Genomic DNA, 24,250 nt, shown 5'->3' on the forward strand with positions numbered 1-24,250 from the left:
ACAAATCTTGACTCTGAACTTTTTGTCTGCAGTCAACAGAGGACAGCATCAGGTAACACTACATAATATACTTTACCAGCATCAGCTGATGCTGTTTGCTTCAGTAAAAGGGGATAATGTTAACCAGCAGGTCTTTTCAAAAAGGTGTGGCTTCTGTCTTATTTAAGTTTATTTTTTTATGTAATACTTAGTTTCTGGGCAGTGAAAAAGCTCAAGAAAAGAAGATATGGTAACATAAGGAGATATATTTCCTTAATTCATATTCATTATGTAATGAAATCTTGTGGCACTGTGTACCTCCTGACAGCTGATTTTGATGCCCTATATGGGGCATGCATACATTAATAAATAATGTTTGTTATTATTATGCACTGTGTTCATTTTTGCAAAAGTAGACAATAGATTTGTATCTCCATTTACCTTCTATCCAACTGGTCTACTTTAGAGTTACTTTATAGAAATAATTCTCAGATGCCATGCTCCTTGTTTATTTCCGCTTCTCCTGTTTGGGTAAAAGTTCATTGGATCATGGATGATTCTCTGGAAACCAGCCACTGATGGTTTTGAATAGAAATGCCTTTGTCAGGGGACACAGTGTCCTGGTCAAATCTCCTATTACATAAGCACAGGCTTTGTCAGTATAGTCGCATTGTCCTTACAAAACCATCCTGTCTTAACTGTTCATTACAACACTGTAAACACATTTTATAGTAGCACGTGCAACAGAGGAAAAACAAAAGCCTCTGAATAACATTTTAACACAACATTTGGTGTCTGACAACAGTAACCCCTAATAGCGGAACTCCCATAAGTGGTGCCAGCTCATAGTGCATAATAAACAGATCTGTTAACATTATCAAAACAAGCATTAGTCACAATGACTTCAACTGGCAGTGGTTTGGGTGTTTTTTTGGAAGTTGTTCCATATGCATCTGGTGTTTTAATAGAACTTAATCCTGTTCATATGTACTTTGGGCTTTATTCATCAGAAAACTGCATTAGAATTAATTGTAACAATGTTTTTACATTATTTAACACAGGATTTAAGCACCCTTGAGTCTGTAACAGCAATTTTCACGATATTATAACAATAACATGCCAAATATTATAGCACTCACACATGTACTTTGAAAAAGAGTAGTATTTTTGACAACAACATGATAATTTACCAGGGTTTCCCTTTACCCGAAGGCTAAGATGTTGTTTGTTGTTTGACTTTTTCACAAAGTTTACAGAAGACTTAGATGCAGGCTTGTGGGGTCTGACTCTGATGAGGGCCACAAGCTGAAAGCACTGATCTATATTTAGAATCAAATGAAGTTCTTCTGTGTAACAAGTTTCTATTGTCATATATGTGCATAAAAATGGGAAAACATATCCAAAAGCCTAAACAAAAGTTACTGCACATGGGATTGATTTCAGTCATTACATACAGGAAAAAATATTTTAGTTAGTTCTGATGATCTTCAAAAGGATTTTACATAGATTTGGCTTAAGTGATTTCCTGAGTGGCATGGGTGCTACACCTTAATAAGCCTTTCAAGCCTTTCAGTGTTTTTGCATCCCTTGAAAATCCTGCTAACATTTGACAGAAATTTTAAAGCACAAGTTCTAAATAATTGGACTGGTCTTTTTCCTCTGTCAAATTTTAGTTTTGTCTGTTACTTTAAAAAAAAAAAAAAAAAAAATCATATTCTTCAAAAACAAAAAAGTCAGAAGTATAAAAATTACAAAACAGAGATGTTAATCTAAGTCATATAAGGTAAAATATGTAACATCACCTTGAAAAGAATTAAATGAAGTATAGTCATACACAAATAATCCTTACTGTCTCTTAAAAAGCAAAAAGATAGAAGTGTGTGGTTATGTATTTTCCTGTTGAGACATTTCTCTCTGCCTGTATTCTCTATTTTCATCTTGTTTTGTTAAGTTCATGATATTTATGGATCAGCCAATAATGGTATCATGCAGAGTGTGCCAACATGACTCCATTAGAATGCAGTGACTCCAGTTACTTGGTTGTGTCGTTCCTCTGCTCCAGCCAGTGAGACAATACTCAGGGGCAAAGTAAGATTTTACAAGACCTTTTGGACCTTTTTTGATGTGAGGATGCTGTGTGTCAATTGCTTTTACCCAGAATGTTGAGTATGGAAGGATGGAGTTTACTGTAGAAGCACTGCAAGCACTGTGAAGCATTTAACTTAAAACATCACAATTCTCTGTCTTATGTTTTTCTTTGTCTCTCTCATCACTTAAAGTAAAGTTAAGGTTCAGTTGCAAACCACAAGCAAGAGGAACATGTATTTTACTTTTAAAGCTGCTCAATTCATGGGTATAAACACCAAAAATATTTATATATATATATATATATTTATGTAATGAAATGATCCACCTTTGTTCTGTGGCTTTCTCCTATCAGTCCAAATCAAAAACAATGAATATTAAATAAATGACCTGATACTGTTTGATGTCACTTCCGTCTTAAGCCATGGAGTACACCCTTAAAGTCACTTCTGACAATTCCAGATGTCAGTCTTGTACATAGACCTGCTAACTGTCTGAAAACACATGTGATTATCCAAGGTCTTGAGGGGGTAGATTTTCTACAACATGAAAACAGATCATCAGTAGGAGTTGGTAGAAGTCTTCTTATGTCAAAATGCAATTATTAGTATTATTATTAATGATTAATGCCCTGCAACTTCAATATGTTTGCAGTGCTGTTATAAACAATTAAATAAAACTCATACATCTTTAACTTACAGTCTAAAGTGGTCTGCAAACTTGGTCTTGTAAGTGTTTATACATGTCTTATACTGTAGCAATTATAGTTTAACCATTAACAACAATATGATGCGATCAACACTTCCTAACCCTCAAAAAGCCTTCTTATTTTTTTTTTTTTTAATGAACTAACGCTTTTTACAAATACCTTCTATAAAACTGTTCAGACATTTGTTGATCGCTAGATGTAATAATACACTGTTATGAATGTTTATGTTAAGCTAGTCCTGCAGACACATTTAGCAGTGTGTTTACTGGTCTGACGTGGGTCAGGGGGATAGTTGTTGGTGACGCCCAGTACTTTTCCACCCTCCATCGGCTCACATTCCAGTCAGTCATCAGTGGTCAGCTCCTATTCCCTACTGTCAACAAACAGCCGTGCATATCGGGCTAAATGTCGGGCATTCTGCCAGTGCTTTACTGGTTGAAGGGTGATCTAGTGGACAGCAACCCCAGTGGAAATTTCCTCTTGTTGCAGGCCAGGGGGAGCTGTTTATGGCCTGTTAACTGGAACTGGGGTCACCAGTTACATCCTGCATATTAATGCACCCACTACTTCCGCTTCCTTCATTTTGACAAAGGTCTCTAATTAATCTATGAAACCAATCTACCTCCTACCAAACCTCCATTATCTCATTTTAACAGTTTTCTTTTTATCTGTTTTTAGAAATGTAAAAATTTTTAATAATTAATCAATCCCATTGCAGTTTTACAATTTGTCTGGCCTGTGTAATCAACATAACATTCACAGTGTGTTTTGTTCATATTTCTGTAATCAGACATGAACAAAGATTTATAATGGTAATTATGTTCACCATGAAAAGAGCGGCTGAGAGTAGCTAATGAAAAAAAAAAATACAAGGTGAAGTTTAATAAAAGAGAGGAAGAGGAAATTATACTTTTCCATGTCTTCCATGAGTTATGCTGCCAAAGGTTATTTATCAAAAAGTGTGTTTGAATCATACTTATTCATGTTGTTAATAGTTTTGCCTCAAAATTTTAAATTAAATTTCTCCAATATCACCCTTATTATACTCACTGCATAATCTGTGCCTGTCTAATACAATTCAATTATCTCTTACCTGGTCATTACTTTGGTAATGGGCTCTTTGCACGGCTCCACCACTTCCTGAACTTCAGGTGGCTCCTTTATTTCCTGTCTTTCATTTTTGGACACACTGATTAATCCAGGTGTGTCTGCTACTTCTTGTTGTGACTACTGCGGTCAGACACACCTGGATTAATCAGTGTGTCCAATGATGAAAGACAGGAAATAAAGGGGCCACCTGAAGTTCAGGAAGTAGTGGGGCTGTGCATAGAGCCCATTACACAGTATTATGTAATCATTCATTCTTTATCGCTACAATATTATTTCACTATTACAACGTTATTAATAGTAACTTCATTTATAGCAATTTTCAGAACAAACTTGCAAATGGTTACTCAATTAAAACACACAATAAAATAAACCAAGCAGATGTCAGAACAGTGGAGTAGTCTGAGCCCCAGCCAAAGGCCCAGATGGGCAGTGCCCCTGGGAGACCCCACTGGAGTGACCACATTCAGACCAGACACAGTCCTGATGTTTGTGTCAACCGAGCAAGTGATTTTTCTCAGAACCAAGTCTCCCCTGGGAGCAGCAGAGAAAGAAAGACAGACAAGAATATATATATATATGGTGTCTGAGTGTCAGAGGAATGGGTAGAAAGCCCACTGTGATCCAGGAGAAGTGGACAACAGGGGTTTAGCAGGACAGGCTCTGTACCAGGTCATGTGACTCAAATGGAATATCTTGGAAACTTCTGTAAAGTTCTCACTGGCTCTGGTGAAGAGGAGGAGGAGGAGGAGGAGGAGGAGGAAGGGGGGGATGCATAATATGATATGTGTTTCCTGGCTACATATTGATGAGGTGACCAAGGTGTGGATGTTAAGACCTAAACACCAGACAAGTCCAGGTCCATCACAGATAATATGTGCAGGTTGGACCATGTTTCAAAGAAGTGACATCAGGACCAATAAGGAAAACCAGAAGAAGAAAGGATAACTTTGTAAAAAAAAAAAAAAAAAAAAAAAAAAGTCCTGTTAAAATCATGGAGGGAAAAGTCTTATGACCATCAGTGTCGATCTTTATGTTCTAAAAAGTTATGGAGTTTTTTTTTTTTTTTTAATTTTCATTTTCTACATGAATCCAACTTCTGTTACAACTGTCTGAAAACTGTTAACAAGGATGTTCCATTCAATGTGATGTTGCCAGAGATACAAAAATCCAGGAAACAATAAACGCATTCTGCAGTGGAGTCATTTCCATTAATTAATTTGTCAGATATTGTGAAAGATAATCTCTTATAATTGATCTATACTTTGAATTAATGCTCAGTGTTATCAGATTATGACATTCAGTTCATACAACACTAGACAAAGTTATTAAAATGACATCGATGTGCTTGGTGCTGCCCCATTAATAAAACTGTTTTCACCTTTCAGTGTTGCATATGGATGAGGCTTCTGGACATTAAAGATGCATTTATTCACATCAGTCTGTCTGGTCAATAAATCTTCTCTTCTCTTCTCTTCTCTTCTCTTCTCTTCTCTTCTCTTCTCTTCTCTTCTCTTCTCTTCTCTTCTCTTCTCTTCTCTTCTCTTCTCTTCTCTTCTCTTCTCTTCTCTTCTCTTCTCTTCTCTTCTCTTCTCTTCTCTTCATACTATATGCAATAGAATCTACTGGTCTACAAATAAAAAGCCTCCTGAATAAAAGCAGTGAAACTTTACCAAGTTTGAGTCATTTAAAAATTAAGTCAAAATGCTGGTTGTCTGTATTTTTCAAGAAACAGTCTTGGGTCGAAATGTGAAATTCTGAGAATTAATGAGAGAATGGGTTTTACTTAAAAGGAATGTTTTTCAGAGCTACCAGATCTACTTTAAAACACTGTCTGCTCATTACAAAACATTCACGTCATAGGTTCCTTCTAGTGGAAAATGGATATATTATACAAATGTACAAAAAAAACCAAGAACCAAAACCAGTATATATGTGTAATAACACTTTATAACACTGAAAACATTAGCTAAACAGTATTTTTAGCATTTACTTTCCCATTTATCTTATTAAAGTATGTAAGATTAAGCATATTTAATATCTGAGGCAGACAATTTCCAAAAAAAAAAAGAAAAGAAAAGAAAAAAAAAAGTGTAAACTAGTGTTATCAGCTCAGAACATTTCCATTGTAAATTTAGATTTGCTGTATTCAAATTGTTTAAACTGCATGTGTCAAACATGCTGCCCGGGGGCCAAATCCGGATCACCAAAGGGTCCAATCCGGCCCACGGGATGAATCTGTGAAATGCAAAAATTACACTGAAGATATTAACAATCAATGGTGTCAAAATCATTTTAATTCAGGTTCCACATACAGACACATACAGTCCAATTAGATTTCAAGTGGGTCAGACCTTAAAAATATTATCATAATAACCTATAAATAATGACAGCCCCAAATTTTCCCTTTGTTTTTTTGGTGTAAAGAAGTAAAATGTTTACATTACCAAACTATACTTTTACAAAAAAATGTGAATAACCTCAACAAATATGAACAAATGGAAATGTCTTAAGAAAAGTAAATGCAATTTTACCAATATTCTGCCTGTTACTAAATGTTTCGTGTGTTTGTAATGCACATGTGTAAATGATAAACTGATAAACCGAGGCATAATATTGTTCAAGTTGTTCATGTTATTCAGATTTTTAAGGAAACTTTTTGGATGTAAACCTGATCATTACATAATTTTACTTTTTTCACTGTTATTATTTCACTGGTCTGGCCCATTTAAGAACAAATTGGGCTGAATGTGGCCCCTGAACTAAAATGAGTGTGACACCCTTGGTTTAAACTAAAAAAAAAAAAAAAGATTGTGTAAGTTACCTTTTGAAAAGATACATAAACAACTGAGTAGAGTTCCTTCAAAATAATAATGATAATACTTCCTGGCATGAAAACTTTTCAGAAAATTTCACCCTTTCATGCATGAATTATGAGAACCTGAGTCAAGATTTTTCTCCTGAGTGTTTTTATTCGACTTCAGGCATTAAAAAAAAATGCAATTGATTTTTTTTTTTTTTTATGAACCTGTTTTTCATGGCGTTACAAACACGTCTGCTCAGCTGGACACTATACATTTAATTTTTGATGCAAAGAAACGTATTTAAAAGCCATCATCAGAAAGTGATATACTGTGTGAAAACTATTCATTCATTCATTCATTTTTTGTTTATTTTGAGCATTTACAGAATAAATGCAAATTCAAAATTCCAAAATCATTCATCTACACTCGAATAGGAGTGGGAAGAAGAAAAACTATGACACAAAAACATTCTTCATGCAGCTAATCTGATGTTTTCTCATATTTTAACATACTCTAATACTAGTTATTACTCACTTCATGGAGATAATATGCAAAAAAAATTTTTTTTTTTTCAATTAAAAAAAGTGTTAATTACAGTCTAATAACAATTAGTAACTGATTTAAAATGTATTTCTTCAGATCAGGTTTATCAAGAACAGCAAGGTTACAGAAATGGTATGAATTGCAGTGGATGGGATGATGCATAAGTGTCCACTGTGTTGGCTGATATAATGATAATAATAACAATTGCATTTATAAAGCACTTTTCATTCAGCAGAATCTCAAAGTGCTGCAGAGAGAATATATGGAACTAAAACAACAATAACTATGAATATGCAAAGAGAACAGCTGTAGAATAGCTGTCCACTGGAGTGACCACTATACATGAAAGGGTTAAATATCTGTAAGACACAGGTGTCAAACATATGTTTCAGGGGCCAAAACCAGCCCGTCAAAGGGTCCAAACTGGCCCGCAGGATGAATTTATGATATGCAAAAATTGCGCTGAAGATATCAACAGTCAGTCCTTTTACTTTAGGGGCCATAAAAAAGCCCTACTTTAGTCTAAAGTGGGTCAGATCAGTAAAATACTACCAAAAAAATCCTACAAATAGTGACAATTCCAAATTTTTCCTCTTTGTTTTAGTGTAAAAAAGTGAAATTACATGAAAATGTGTAAATTTACAAACTAGCCTTTCACAAAAAATATGAAAAACTAGAAATATGTTAAGAGAAGTAAGTGCAATATTACTAATATTCTGCCAGTGACTAAAATATTTTGTAAATTTGCAGATCCATTGTGATCTGAAAGTTGTAATGCACATTTACAAATGATAAGCAGAGGCAAAATATAGTTAAAATTGCACGTATTTTCCTTAATAAATTTCAGTTTTTTCATGGTTGTTCATGTTATTCACATTTTTAAAAGGACAGTTTATAGATGTAAAGATTTCCTTAATGTAATTTTACTTTTTTCACTATAAAGCACATTGAAATGTTTGGAGTTGGCATTATTTATATATTATTATGTTATTAATTCACTGGTCCGGCCCACTTCAGATCATATTGGGAGGATGCGGCCCCTGAACTAAAATGAGTTTGACACCCCTGCTGTAAGACATTCAGTTTTGGTTTTAATAAGCTCAGGTTTTTTTGTTTTGTTTTTTTTTTGTTTTGTTTTTTTTTAACTTGCTTTGGAAACTCACCAGTTCTAGCAACACGCAGACTTTTCTTTCTTTCTGCACAATCTGCAGAACAGAAGGTGTGAACTGTTTTCATGTATAGCAGAAAACAGCCATAGGTGGAGCCATGTGGCTTTAAATCTAAGCTGTTGCATAGCTTGTGTCTAAATATAAGCCTGGGTCTGTGTGATTGTTTGCTTTTGGTTACTTTTCTTGATGGCTGAGGGGGAAAAAAAACTCTGTGAGGAGTTTTATTTTGACTTTTGACATATAAATAATAATAGTGCAGATAGTTTGCATAATCTGACTCTTCCATGATGCTGTGAGATGTTTGACTGTCTGTAAATATAGGGGTGACTCAGGCAGGAGACATAGATGTTCTCGTTAGAAGGAGAGAGAGAGAGAGAGAGAGAGAGAGAGAGAGAGAGAGAGAGAGAGAGAGAGAGAGAGACGCTCCTATTCCCGCGACATCTCCATCCCACACTAGTGGAGCTCCACGGTGTGAGCTGTGATCCTCAGTCCTGCACAGAAGCATCTCCAGGAGGCGGAATTGTCCACGCTACATGAGCACAGGAGGAGGACGGGAGCAGTGGCCATCCGACTATTATTACCGGGTCTTGGACACACCGTACAAAACACAGCACCTTCTTTGGGGGTCTCCTGCCCCCCCTACTTCATACCCTTACGAGCGATGGCATCCGTGGATCGATCAACGGGAGCGCGTGAGTTCTCCTCTTTATACAATCCACGCCAAGTGTGTCTTACATGTGCATCTGACGCGATGTGTTGAAGATACAGAAGAAACTGGAGGTGTCAGTATAGCGCATCACAGCCATGTTTTAGTCACCGTGTCAACAGAGGACAGCCTCGTTTTGAATCGGGCCAAACATGTCACACTGAAATGCAACATTTCACATCATCTGACGTGCTTTTTGGTTTTTAATCTGTGTGTGGTACGTGCAGTTTATTTGCAGAGATCACAGCTGATGCATAGCCTACATCTACTTAAAGGAGACGCGTGTTTGGTGCTCGGGCAACATCAGCATCACACACACACACACACACACACACACACACACACACACACACACACACACACACACACACACACACACATATATACACATACACACACATAGTCAGATGCCCTGGCTGCAGGCAACCTTCAACTTCAGCCCTAGTGTTGGTGGAAAGCGGTCAACGCAAGTAGCCTACATCTGCTCGGTAGTTTTTCTTCCTTTTTCTAAGGAGGCCTGCTTTTACCTGCACATATCCAACAGAGACTGAGTTATACCAAACAATCCGACGGGTAGGCTTTTTTTTTTTTTTTTTTTTTTACACAACAGAACTACCACTGACACTGAATTGAATTAGAATCAGATTATCTTTGGAGTAAAAATCCTACGCCTACACTTGGAGCATTCTTCATTTTTGTGGTGCATGTTTTAAGGTGTCATTTCTTCTCCAGTGTAAAAACAATAACAGTGCTGCTTGGAACACTGTGTATTTCTGGCTGGGAGTTGCAAAAAAAAAAACAAAAAAACATCTAAAGATCAGGATAAGAATAAAAGAAGACAGCCCTTCTTGTTGCCCTGTTATAAAACCATTCATACTGTATCTGAATATTTACATATATACTGAGGTAGACAGTGAAATAAATGCATTCAGAAAGTGTTTTAGTCTGGAACGGTTTGGTATTGTCCTCAAAGAATGCCTGGAGTGGATTAAGAGCGGACAGTGTTGTGGTGCTGAAATGCAGCCGAGACTGAACAAAGAACCTTGAGTTTATTCTCCCTGGCTTCAGTTTTTCATAGAGGCCAACTGAAATATGGAGGGATGATAACTTTTATCCATGAAAGAGAAGTGCCTACTCAGAAATACTTACTCACTGTGTTGGCACTAGCTGTGCACTGATCTGATCCAAGTCAGAGTCATAATTTCTCATGCTCAGACAAGCTTGATAATTACATTCATGGTCATTCTGTCAGTCACTGTCAGTGTCAGGAGGTTATATTAAATACTGCTTATTTGTCCTCTTCACAAATCCGATTCGTATCCCTTTTCCTTAGACATTAGTCAATTACCATACACTTCATCTTTAAATATTCACCTCTCAAAGTCCCAGGTGGTGGTGGTGGTGGTGTTGGGGGGGTGTCTGTCAGAGGGAGCTAATTTAAGGGGGGTGAATCATGGTGTTAGCCTACCTGCTAATCACCAGTCACATAACCACTGTACTGCTCTACGCTCTCTCATGGGTCTGGGCTTGTTTTTCTGTTTTTCTGTCCTCGTTAATCATGTTTGTTTTTTTTTTTTCGATCCCCAACACTTTTAAATTGGATCTCAGAGAGCTCCTCCATGCTTGAAGCTGTTGTATAATGTACTTTGTTATGTGCTGATGAGTGCTGTTGATGCTGTTTTTGGGAAGCCTGTACTGTGAAGTGAGTGAGACTGATTTCACTGTAGTAAGGAGACTGGGGCCTCAATGGAGATGGCGATAATGTCATCTGATGCGATTTCCTTTTTGAAAATTGCTAGTGTTCCACTCTTTGTTCTTTGTTGTTGTTTTTTAATTTGAAAAGTAGTGTATCAGTGTGTGTAAATGTTTTTAAAATGTGAACATGGGTCTAAGTGTTAGAGCTCCAACAGTTTCAGGTTTGCCTTGTCTGAATGGAGAATAATTCATTACAGGAGACACACCCAGGTGTTTCCTTTCTGGACATAATGGGAGTGTTTTGCAGATGGATTGCGCCAGCTGACCTTGAGGAAGAATGTTTAGTCAAGAGCTCCCGCTGCAAAGGTGGAGGGTGTTTAGTGTATATATGCGCATTTCCTGACACAATCAGAGTGAGGACATTGGCACCTTCAGACAAAATGATTTGCTCTGTTGAATGATTACAACTGCTCTACACACAGCTTGTTTTGTTGAAACACTGCAATGCTACTCAGCTTTAGAAATTACTTTAAGATGCAAACATTTTAACCCATAAAGACCCACTGGCGACCAAAAGCATTTACTGATCTAAACTGTAAAACCCATGGAGTTTGATTAGTGACAGTGGAGGGACACACTTGTTTTTGCATTCAGTAACTGATATATTTGCTGAAAAAGACACTTTTTCTTCAGTTTTTTTCTTTTTCTGATATAATAACCTTTGAATTTACTCTTTTTAATTTACTCTTTTTAATGACCATCTACATGATCAGTGAATTAAATATAGGAAAATACATGATTTACCCTGAAAAATGCAAAATACAGTGGATAATATTATTATAAATGATGATAAATCACTTAAAAATGGTTAAATATGAAAAAAAAAAAAAAATCATTTATGAACTGCCACAAAAGTACCACCGTGTCTTTATGGGTTAAATATGTGTTGTACTCAATATGATGAAATACAAGTCTGCTTTTAAGTTAAAATCTTAAAATCTTTTGGCATACTGTAAGCAAAACAGCAGAATACTGTCTCACCCCTACAGAGAAAACAAGGATTACATTAATAAATCTATTTCATCTTATTCATGGCACATTTTGACATTTGAACACCCTCAATATTTAATCTGCATATTATTCATTAAAAACTAAAGGTGCAAGTTTTCAATTTATTTTCACTGTCACTTGTCTTGTCATAACATGAAATACATTTATGGGTATGTTTCTTTTACTGTATGGTATATATAATGACATAAAGAAAAAAATAACAAAAACCAGATGAAAACCAGATGTAAGTTTTAATTAAACAACACTTCAAGCCTGAAACTTCATGAGTTAAAATTTAGGAGACACAATCTATATTATAAAATCTATATTATAAGAGGGAAGTGGACTCTGTGTGTGTGTCTTGAGCATCAAACAAAATCTGAAAAGAGCTGACTGCTGCAGTTTGGTATAATTATGTATTTTTGGTCAAGGAAGAGACTAGTGAAAGTGGCAAGTTAATAGGACCAATATTTTGGGAGATATTAGTAACTTTGGAATACAATGGCCTCCCAATTTCCAATGCACAGGATCATAGAATCATCACTGAAGTGGGTTACCTAGCAACAGATAAACAATAGGGTTCCGTTGCCATGGTGTCAAATTTCATGTGCAGAAACAGACATGCCAGCTGAGAGGTTATTCAACTGAAAATGCCAGTTGAATTTACCAAGAAAGTAAAGGAATGAACTGTAACAGATGATCTAGAAATCGTGGTTCCACACGGGTCAACATGCTAGTAATAGTATATAAAGTATAGTAATATCGAGTTATATTTGTCTCCATTTGTCTCTCTGCAAATACCGGTCCTCCACAAAACCATGAAAAGAATGAAAGCTATTAACATGCTGAAAGTACCACAGTTTTAACACAGAGCACTTTTACCTCCTTTAAATTGTGACATCGATTGGTTAGAGGCAGCTCCAATGCAAACTGTAATTCATATGTAACATCAGTCTTGGAAACATTTCTGGGAAACTCTAAATGTAATCAACAAAGTGCTGAACATTAAAGTAATGATCTGTCACTTGTGAAAAATCTTCCACGAGTGCCTACACCTTGTTTTTTTTTTTTTTTTTTCTGTTTTAAAATGCCTTTTTCACATTCCACTTTCCCACTCATAGATCTGAAAAGTGCTCAGTTGAAAGTCTGAGCTTTTTAGATTGATTTTCAATACAGGACTAGATTTGGAACAACACATATATGCTGTATGACTACTTTCCTTTCAAGCAGAGAATTTAATTTATTTCAGGGAGCATTTCACGTGAGAGATCAGGTGGTTCCACAATCTGGATCAGTCAGATGTTCTGGCAGCTTAAACTTTGGTGCTAATGATTGTTCTCAGTGTGTCACAGGCATGAAAGATTTAGCATAAAAGCACCACTGATGAATCAGTACTCACTTCATTGTGAAGTCAAAATAATTCCCCAAAATGTATTCAGAAATGGTGTTACGCCAGGGTTTTGAGGGCTGTTGGTTTGAGAAAAAAAAGAGCATGTGAGCCAACTCAGAGAGGGATGGAATAATTGTTATTTTCAACCAGTGCCTTAGTTTCAGGGTCACATGATTGTCACCAAATATCTTCACGCTGTATATCTTCATTTTTGTCAGAAGTGTATCTCTCAGTTTGCAGAGGATTGAAACTGAACTCTGCTCCTAACCAAAGAAGATTAAAATAATCTAAAAAGCTTGATTATGGGGTGCATTAATAACCTGCACATATAGTGTGATGATGTTGTGGTTTTCAGCGAGTTGCTACTAGCCTGGCTTAGATGTGAGAATATGAAGTAATTTATCTTACTCTGCGGTATCATTTCACATTAGGGGCAGCACACATTAGACCAAACACACACTGAGGAAAATGTCCTGCCTAGAAAAAGTGCTCACATATCTTTCAGAAAGCTAATGCATGCAAAACATATTCCATTTTTCACAAGTGGTGTTTTCTGTTTTGTACTCACCCTGTGTTTCCAGTCACTGGGTTTCCACTTACAGTAAATACACACTTATGCTATGATTATGTATACATACATAAAAATGAACATTTATGTAAGCTACTTACAGCCAGGAAGACTTAATAAATGAAGAGGGAGAGTAGAGGCCCTGCTAGCTGGTAGAATATTTATAGACAGCTTTTAAGGGTCACAGAGGGTAAAAGAAGGGGAATGAGGCAAAGAGAAAAGAGGCAATGGTGCTCTGATGTGTTCCCCATCATCAAAATGTATTGTACATCAGGTTTTTCCATTTAGTGCCTGCTCATGAATAAGTCATAAAAGATTGCAGCAATGGATTGTGTCAGATATTTTGTTTCATAACGAGTTTCAACATCAAATGCTGAGAAACACAGCAGTTTTATGTGTCGAGTTAGAGGCATGCGCTGAACGCCTGAGAAACTAGGGTTTGGAATATAATCATCTTGGGCAAAGATGGGACATAATGACCTCTTTTGACTGCTAACTTTTTACAAGAATGTGTTCAACATTTTAAACAGAACAACTACTGAAATCCAATAAAGTGTAATATGTGCTCTGAGTCAACAACCATAAATGAGAGGCGTCTTTAAAATTAGGATCTATGAAATGGTTTGGCCCAAGCACTAAATATGGTCCCAATGTCCAGTGGCAGTCAGGCAGCTCCCTGGAGCCTTTAATGCAGAAAACCAGACACACTTCACTGATCTGGTTTATGCAAAATAGTAGCACTGATGCCAATTCAAAGATCCAACATCAAGGTCTTAAACTTCAGAGGTTCAGGTGCACAATTTTTGCCTCTCTTCCATTTTGTGTATTTTCATTATTTCTAGTGTGATGCAGCTGCTGTTCAGAGTTTCTCCAGTTATTCAGGTTTTCATCCGTTTAAAGGGACGGTATGGTGTCACATCACCTGTGTCCTGTAGTTTTTGATATCATTTGCTGCAAAAAGGAATTTCAAATAAGTAAAACAGTGTTGTTTGCAAAATCAGTGTAATTTTTTTCTAACTAAATAATCTCGTCATACATTAAGTTTCTCATTTTAAGAGAATATGCCAAGCTTTATTTAAAATATGACACTCCATCTGATATTAACTGGATTTAACCACCAGTAAGGTAGAACAATGGTTTGTCTAATATCCCAGCAAATGAGCATGACTGTTGCACAACTTGTCAGTTTAAGCACACTAACAACTGTGCTCTTGATTATATTTTTGCTTTAGTTTTATTTTTCAGTGACCAAACAGTTTTTAGAAATCCAGCCAAACACAATGTGTTTAACCCACTGGCAGAACTGAAGTCTTAACACTAGTGTCAGACTTCTCCGTACAACTGTGCTGCTGTTCCTCAAGATGTGATTACTTTAATGAGTAGTGTTATTATGGGCAAAATTATGTAAACTAGACCTAAGGTTATTCTTTCTGCTCTTTTACTCTTAAGTGTTTCTAACAGCAAAATGTTGATTATGTAAATTAGGATAAAAATTGCGCAGCAGCAAAGAGTGGTCCTGGTGCTGGATGACCTTTATTGTCTTTATCATCTATTTGGGTGCTTCTATGAAACTGGGCTCATTTTGGTATCTGGCATTTTGCCAGTTATTATAGACCCAATAATAAAGGAGAAATTTAGACATATTTCCCCCAGGATGTACCAAATGATGACCTTAGATAAATGCAAAAAAATTATGCTCTTGCCCAGAGCCATCCCAAAATTAATGAATTTTTAATCAAATATTGGGGCCAAAAATAGGACCAAAATTGGGACATGAAAAACTACGTAGGTGTCAGTGCATTTGATCCTAGTGGTTTTTCTAATCCAGACATGTGGGTTTTTCATGAATCTCAGTCTCATTCCATGTTTCGTGTGTAACCCATCGTGTCCACTCGCATTACATGCAGAACCTGCCAATTTAAACACATATAAATTGTGAGTGATTTTGCAACAGCGGTCACTTTTGAGAAACACTCTGCCTTGCATAATTAGTTTGATTCCCAAAATGTACTCGTGAGAGAATAAAAAGATATTTTAAAAAATAGTAGTGCGTAATTTGTGTGTCGTGCTTACTGTGTTACATGTGGATTTTTGTATAGAAATGATAGAAAAATGTGTTGTATCTGAAAAATAGTTTCTCTTTTATCTCAGTAAATATTTATTTTTAAAATAGACCCAAAGTACTTCCAAACTTGCTTCATAAAATTAGTCTACATCTTGTTTGAATTTTTAGCCCCTCTGTCCTGCTTTTAGGGACCAGTTTCATAGAAGCACCCATTTACTGTTTGTTTCTACTCTTCTCACTACTGCCAACCTGTGAAAGCATCAACATCTCTCATGACAAATGTTTCTAAAGAAAATTAATATAGTCAAAAATACCAGTCACCCTAGTTTCAATTTTACTTTCCCATTCTGTTCACACCTTATTTTGCTATATTTATTTATTTGGGGCCAAGGGAGTGACCTCTGCCTTCTCTTTTCTCTGCTACAGAAAAATTCAGCGGCTTCAAGACTCTCCTCAGATTCTTAGTGTTTTTTGGCTTTAGAAGAGTGACTTTGCCAGTTTGTCTTACAGGGAAGAAAGCCTCACCTCTCTCCAATCTCTGACTCGCTGCTCTCAGTAACAAACTCACACCGCCTACTACCCTGTCCTGAGTGTTTTCATTGCCCGGCAGCCACCCCACAGACTACACTGCATTAGTTATAAGTCACAGGATTTTATCACTTTACATCTGTGAAGGCAAGAATGGAAACGTTCTTTGTTATGGGACCTTGAACTTTGATTGAGTGACAATAGGGTGGCTCTTCCACTGCATTTGTTGTTAGAGGACACCTGCTTGCATAGGAGACTAAAGAAATATGATGTAACAGCAGTGTAATGTGACCACTCACTCATTTTCTGTGTCCACTCAAGGCAATGTGCCAACTGTGGAGGGCTAACACACACGTAGAGGGTAGCAGTACAGCTGTTGCAAGAGAAGCTAAAAGTGACAATCTCTAAAGAGCCAACAGAGAGTAATAGTAAAACATGAAGGAAATAACCAGAGACACTAGAAAGAGCTGTGTCCGAGTGAGAAAGAGACGCTGGAAATACAGTATAGTGGGTCGGGAAAGAGGGAGAAAGTCCTTTTCGGGCCTGGAGTCTTTATCGTCGCTGGGGATTTACATGATTCTTTTTGTGTCTCAGAAAAACCAGGTTACCCACTTGCTTGTCACTCGTTACTGGACTACCGAATCCTCTGAGGTGAACCTAAAAATATCTACTAACAGCTTGAGAATGCCCCGGCAGTATTTTGTAACACAGTGCCTTTTTTGACACCTCAGACGATGTTTGCTATTTTAATTCTGCTTCCAATGTGATATTTTCCCTCTGTATTTAAATGAAATTTAAATACAGCAGGAAAACAGCAGAGTCAGGCAATGTGACAACACTGTCACATCTCGCTGAACAGAGATGCCAGCCTATGTCTGAAATTAGACCCCTCAAACAATCTGTCATCAAATTGGGTGCACAGAAATGAATTTGTGACAAAATCTAGAATCTAGAGAATGGAGTTTCAAACAGGGCCAGAGCACAGCAAATAGGCTTCTATTAAATGTTGTTACTTGAAGCACAGCATGCTCTGAAGAGATGCAGGCCTTTGTTCAGTAGGACTGAAAGGAAGCACTGACTGTCTACTTTTTTATTTGTGTTCTTTTTTTGCCAGACCAACTTGTGATGGACTGTGTATCCTGTGGGTTTAGGCTTCAGTCACTTTAAAAGAGCTGTATGCATTTAAAACCTCATAGTGTCTGATGTTATTTTACTGTGAGTCGATCACAGTGGTATGTGCAGCAGGTAGACTGGTTTTCAACTTGACTCTGCGGAACCTACTGTATACCAACACTTTTAAAGGCAGCTTTTTATGTATTTTTTTTTTACATTGTGCTGCCATGTGTCCCTAACATTTTTTTATGCCAGAAGCTGGCAGGTTAGCAGAGGTAAAAAGCCTGTGGTTATTGTTTTGTCAGGCAAGCTGTACAAAAATATAGCCATTGTGTGGTTTCAGTGAATTGATAGGATAAATAGCACAGAAAGCATGCACACTTTAGTCAAAGTGCTCGTTCAAAAACGGATGTTAATATATTAATGGTTGGCTCTTGTCATCCCATTAGGTCATAGTACAACATCCAAGGTCATGTGAGCTTTAATAATGAAAAATTATGATACATTTAATTTCTTTTAAAAAAAAAAGTACAATCCAGAAGTTCCATGAAAAATACCATAAAATAATGATCTCTTTGTCCTTTTAATAATCCGAAACCTAAAGCATTGAACGTTACAAAATACTCTTAAATGTCTAAAACACTCACGCATTTCAATTTAATGGATTTTTTTTTGTTTCATTCAAACAGCAACATATCTGTATCCAAGAGGAAAATGTGTACCGGCACACTAGTTTCCTGTAGGAAAGCCTTTGTAGTGTTGGCTCCTGCGTGGGTTGCTGTCCATGGTGCTGAAAGCCAATAACAAGAATTGAACTGTTCTAAAAGGGAGACAATGAATTAATGACTTCTTGTGCAAATCCATATGATGCCATATGTGATTCAGGAGGAGCTGTCTCAATACTCCGCTCATCATTTTCCCACTCTGAGACATAATGACTTATATAACACTCCTCCAAAACATGTTTTTTTCTCCATATTTGTCAGCTCGCACACCCCGGGCTTGTGAGAACTGAGAAACAATGGAGAATGATGCACACATAACCTTGCATGGAAAAGGAAATTAGATCCTTAGACTTTAGAAGTCATATTAAAAACAATACTTGTGCTCTCATACATAACCTTCTATTATAGTGTGGCCGGAGACCTTTCTTTCATTTCATACCAGACAAAGAAAGACTAAGAGGTGTTACATGTGAGCAGCAGCTTTCTTTATTAAAAAAGTAGCTGGAGGGCTCTGTGTAGAGGCAGGAGCGTATGGATAAGTGGTGTTACTTCAGTTAATGATGAACACTGCAGGTCTATGAGTACAGTGTGCAGAGGAACGTGAACTGGAACATATGAGTTCAGTGGCCTAACAAGTCTGTATTTGTTGCTCAGTCTGTTTTGTAATAATTGGCTGTTGAATGTAGCCCTTATACTGTACCTGTTCTTTTATAAATGGGCAACACAGCCCAGCCAGGAAGCCTTTTTAGTCTGCTTCTATTCATCTCTCCTTCTGTTTCATTCCCCCATTCTTGCCTTTTTTCCCTGTTCTATCTTTGTCTGTGCTGTCAGCTGTGGTGTAATCTACTATAGTAGTAGTTTATCCTCCACAAGTGTTGTTGTTCCCAACTCCCTTAGGTCACTTGGTTACAGTAATTTCTTTCATTCCCTCTCTCATCATGTCATGTTTATCTGCCTCTTTTTTCTGTCTTCCTTTCTTTCTTTGTCACTCTATTGGCAGCTGCATAAGCCTGCCATGTATCATTAACACGTAGACATGAATTATCCGATCATGTCTACATTTTACACATGATGTTGATAAATTACACAATTAAATTATAGTCCAACAAAAAAATCTGGGTAGGATTAAAATTATGCAATAATAGCCTTAAAGTGAATTAGACAAAAATCTACTCAGGAGACTAATTAATATTCGACAGGGAGTGAACATTGTTTATGTCATTAAGCATTTTCAGCTTCTGGATAAAACAAGAATCTTTTTTTTTAAATGTCTGTTTAGATATTAATTCATGAAGTACTTAACATTGTACTAGAGTTTTTTGAGCAATTAACCCATAAAGACCCAGATCTACTTTTGAGTCAGTTCCCAAATAAATGTTTCTCGCACAATTTACCACCACTTATTATATTATCTTCTATATTTTAACATTTTTCATGGTAAATCATGTATTTTCTTATATTTAATTTACCATATTTAATTTAGATGTTCATGAAAAGTCAAAGTAAATTAAAAGGTTATTTTATCTAAACAGAGAAAAGTGAAGAAAAAGTGAGTTTTTCAGAAAATATATCATTAATTGAACATAAACCAAGTGCCTCCATCCACTGTCATTGAACAAAATACATGAATTTTACTGGTGAATCAATGTTGTAGAAGATGACGGTGTTTCCACGTTCACTACAGAGCCTCTTAGCTTCCAAATGGGCCATATCTGATAACCATGAAAAGACGACAAACTGCTTTTACACCAATTATTTACATGTATTGATAAAATTAGTGGCTCAACAGGTATTAAACATTTTACATCAGTAGATGGTTTTGGTCACCAATGGTGGTTTGGGTCTTAATTGGTTAATTTGCAATTAAATAAACTGCAGCCTGATGTAACACAGTCTTGACAAACAGCCTTCCAAATGTATATTATGATAATTACTTTTTATTTACCCAAAACCTGTATGTGACGGAGGCTGAATAGACATGACTGAGGAAATTGTTGAGGGTGTGGATAATTCCACCGATTATTGATTTAATTCAGATGAACACCCATCCTAAAGTGCATGTATGTAGGGTGAGATTAATACACATCTATTCAATATGTGGTTTATTCTGCTCTTGTTTCTGGGTAGGTGACTTTTGACGCCCTGTCTTCTATCATCTCATCTGGTGTGTTTCTGCCTGTGTGTCTAACCAGCTTTCAGATTCGCCACCAATGTGACATTCAGATTTACTCCAGTCTCCCTCCTAGGATCCATCTCCTCCTCTCCTCCACCACAGACTTCAATAGAGTTGGTCGAATACATTTCCTATGCCCCTTGCTCCTTCCTCCACCCTTTACTGTGTTCTGATTGGCCCCGCACATACTCACGCATACACACACATGCTCCCTCTTTCATTCCTTAACACTCCAGTCTCTGAGAGAAGATGAGCATGAGCATCACAGAACTGCAGAGGGCGGGGGGTTACAGAGTTGGAGGGTTTAATTTGTGTGTGTGCATGTGTGTGTGTGTAGGACTGGGGAAAAGAAGGAAGGCCGTCGGTGGCTGTGTCCTTTACCAAGGACAGTGACTTTCATTACAGTAATTTTCACCTCGATGCATGCATGTAACTGGCACACACATATGCAGTGCATCCAATGAGAATCCACATGTGCATATACAGTACATATTGTGTATAGCTGCTATTACACTAATGGTATCATATATTCTTTCTGATCCACGCCACTGCTCCCTATTCCCTCACACATCATCTTGTCTCTGGATTCATCCAACAAGCAGCAGCATGCGCTATTAATTAATCAGCAGCCACAGACTGTCATATCGGCACCGGGAGCCAATTAAACACTTGGTTAAATGTTCTTTTTCAAACAGGTTCTCATAGATCTTTATTATTCAAAATAATTGAGCTCTGACTTGAAATTACCATTTAGTCTGTCACAGTCTCCTCTAATGATCGCTCCAGTATGCCATAATGTGGACAGGTCTTGTTAGTTACAACTGAACAGGAATTTCTTTTGTGAAACAAAGCCTTTTTTAAATATAAACGTCAGCTCTGCAGTTCTCCATTGAGCCCTATCTGCATAAAATTGTCTATTCATTTATGGTGCATCTCTGCTGGTAGGGGTTTATTTAGTTTATTTATTTATTTGTCAGAGACTATGCTCAAAAACATCAATCTCAGAGCAGAAGAGATGCATCACACCAGATTTAGCTAATTTCCCAGGGCAGGGTAGACAGAATAATAAAGATAAAATACAAGTACGTAACCAAGTACAAATATGATTATGTGATCAAACATACATAAACATGACAGACCCACGCCTCCCACCCCATTTGCGTCAGTTATGTATATTTTTGTTTTGTGCGTATTTCAAGCGTATGACGTTTGACGAAATTTTCAGTTTAGCACAGACCATTTGATTTTCATTGGGCTGAAATTGGATTCTAATAATAAATATGAAATTAATGTGTTTTATCATGTCTAACAGTGACGCAGTAATGTTTTTACATGCTCCATTTTCATTACTTTTCATTTAATGCATCATTGATGTATCCTAATTTTTCATTTTACCCAGTTTTAATATGTTTATCTATGTGTGCGTCTATGTGTGTGCGCTCCAAGGCTTGTGTATGACTATCAGTCTGTCTTTTATTTGGTGCATGACAGCAGAACAGACGCATTGGAGGAGGATGTGATGTTGTGTGAAGTGCACAAGCTTTTAGATGCCTGGGGATCAAGACAAAAGTGAGAGCCAAATACAAGTCAGGGCCGCTGGAGCTGGAATGACTCTGGCTGCTCCAGCTGTCAAGGTCTCTGGCTGGCATTAATGTATGAACTTATTGTGAGGCAGAGGCTCACAGTGGTGTGTGTATGATTGGGTCTGACTCATATCACTTTCCACTTCAAGGCTGTGAGCCTAAACTATCTTGGTCTCTATTACAGTGGTTTCCACATTAGGCGAACCCACCTCCCAGAGTAGGAACGGCAGCATCGCTAAATGAAACCACAAAGCTGTAACACACAGCACAGCATATAATCATAAACCATTAATGAATAAACCATAACATCCCACAGATGGAAGTTTGCTTGACACACTTTGGTGTTTTGCCATATGCTTCACCTGAAAGAGCAAAGTAACACCTGCCTCAATGCTTCCAATACTGTCTATTATTTATTAACACAAGGTTTTATTTTTCCATTCAATTGATTATCTGTTTAGTGACTAAAACTACACTTTTATGAGGCAGAACCCACAGATGTTTTGAGCTGATGGTCATTAATACAAAATCTAAAGATGCTCAAAAAGAAAATACACAACAAAAACAAATTGTAAGTGACAACAATTTCGAGTTAGAGTTAAAAATCTAATTATCAGTTTTCTCAAACATTGAGACGCTGTTCTAAAATTATTTCCAATCTGCATATTTATGGCATTAATATATTGTTGTTAGTTGTGTATCGTTAACATGCTGACATGTGGCAATTAAAAGGAAAAACATAAACCATAACATAAAGTGTGTGTAGATAAAATGCGTTGTCAGTGATTCTACAGTCTCTGAACTTTACTGCAAGACAAATGACAAATGCTATAATATCATTTTATATAGCAATAAATATCACAATAAACTTCTTATTTCTTTTTTTTTGTCATCATTGTAATTAGTTCTACCTTTAGATTTCTGACCACATTCTGACCATAAATAATAATTGCAAACACAATTGACTGTCTCAAATGAGAAGAAAAATCAGCCTGTAAAACGAAAACAAATATATATTTGACATTTACCATGATAATTACTGACCAGTGACATGAATATTACTATCATAACAATATGTGAAATCAACAGGGAGGTCCTGCACGCTGTAGGTGTGAAGTATTCCAGTATTTTTGTGCATATGGTGTATTCCCTCATTTATTAGCCTATATTGGTGATGGAGGTTGGATCCAAAATCTCCAACAGCTGCTTAATCTGGTTAAGACCATAGCATGTGGTAATGAAACTACAGTCTGATGTCCTGTGTCCTATGGATGAGGACATTATCCTGGAAGAAACCACTCCCATCTGGTCCTTCCTTTCATTTGTGTCATGTCTGTATGCGAGTACATATTGTTCTGTATATGAAGTTCTAGTTCCAAGGTGATTTGTTTATTCTCTTTGTTTGTCTGTATTTATTCCTATCTGATCTCTGTGAAGGCTAAAAGCATTCTGTTTCGCCTCACTGTGCATCTCATCTGTTCTGAGAGGCAGTCTTTGACTCCAGCCTGCTGGCGTGCTGACTGTGCATTGAGAGTAAACATCGCACTATGTTTCATGCTGCGCTTTCAACAGCTGAGACCAAATTATAAGCTTTGTTTCACTAGGAAACATCCTCAGTTCTTGTGAGTGATCCAACTCTTTCACCATGTCGGTCTGCATGTCTGTATTCATGGGTGGGTAGGCGAGATAGAATAAGGAGGGTGGGCTTTAATTGCAACCCAAAAAAAGTTTTAAGTCAGTCTTATCTTGCCCTCTGTGTCTTATTCTGTGCTGTTCTTGCTTCTAGGCTGCAGCTTAGTTTGACTTTGACTCACATTTCAGGGTGAGGGAATCCAAGTATTGGATTGGGTGTAGTAATAATGAAGAGATTAATGTCTTTTGTGTGGGGAGCTCTGATTCAAAGTCAAGATTAAGTTTTTCTCCCCCGTCTTTTTAGAGGGGGTGTTGTGATGAACTTTGCTGCTGAATACCAAGATGGATAAATGACAGAGAGAAAGGGTAAGAGAGGTGAGAAGGGAGGGAGAAGGGGAAGAAATTGACGGTTCACTTGCCGGTGGAAAGAAAGATGAGGGGAGCTGAGGCGGGAGAAAAAGAGAAAAGAGAGCAGACCCAAAACAGAGAGTGGAGGAAAAAAAATATAGCAACACAGCTCATTGTCTCCATCCTGCCCCTGCCATCAATCTCCCGAATGGCAGCTGCCTTGCTCACACACACACACACACACACACACACACACACACACACACACACACGCACAT

At 37.1% G+C, this 24,250-nt stretch overlaps 1 protein-coding gene across 2 annotated transcripts in view; it reads left to right on the forward strand.

Annotated features, from left to right (window-relative positions):
- Positions 1-8,842: 8,842 nt before the first annotated feature.
- Positions 8,843-24,250, forward strand: part of tbkbp1 (TBK1 binding protein 1) — a 50,738-nt gene continuing 35,330 nt past the window's right edge. For both annotated transcript variants that reach the window (XM_030122240.1, XM_030122241.1), the window contains exon 1: positions 8,843-9,088. The gene's annotated coding sequence lies outside the window, so the exon portion shown is untranslated. The remainder of the gene's footprint in view (positions 9,089-24,250) is intronic.

The sequence above is a fragment of the Sphaeramia orbicularis genome, chromosome 19 (genome assembly GCF_902148855.1).
Source record: "Sphaeramia orbicularis chromosome 19, fSphaOr1.1, whole genome shotgun sequence".
Taxonomy (NCBI): domain Eukaryota; kingdom Metazoa; phylum Chordata; class Actinopteri; order Kurtiformes; family Apogonidae; genus Sphaeramia; species Sphaeramia orbicularis.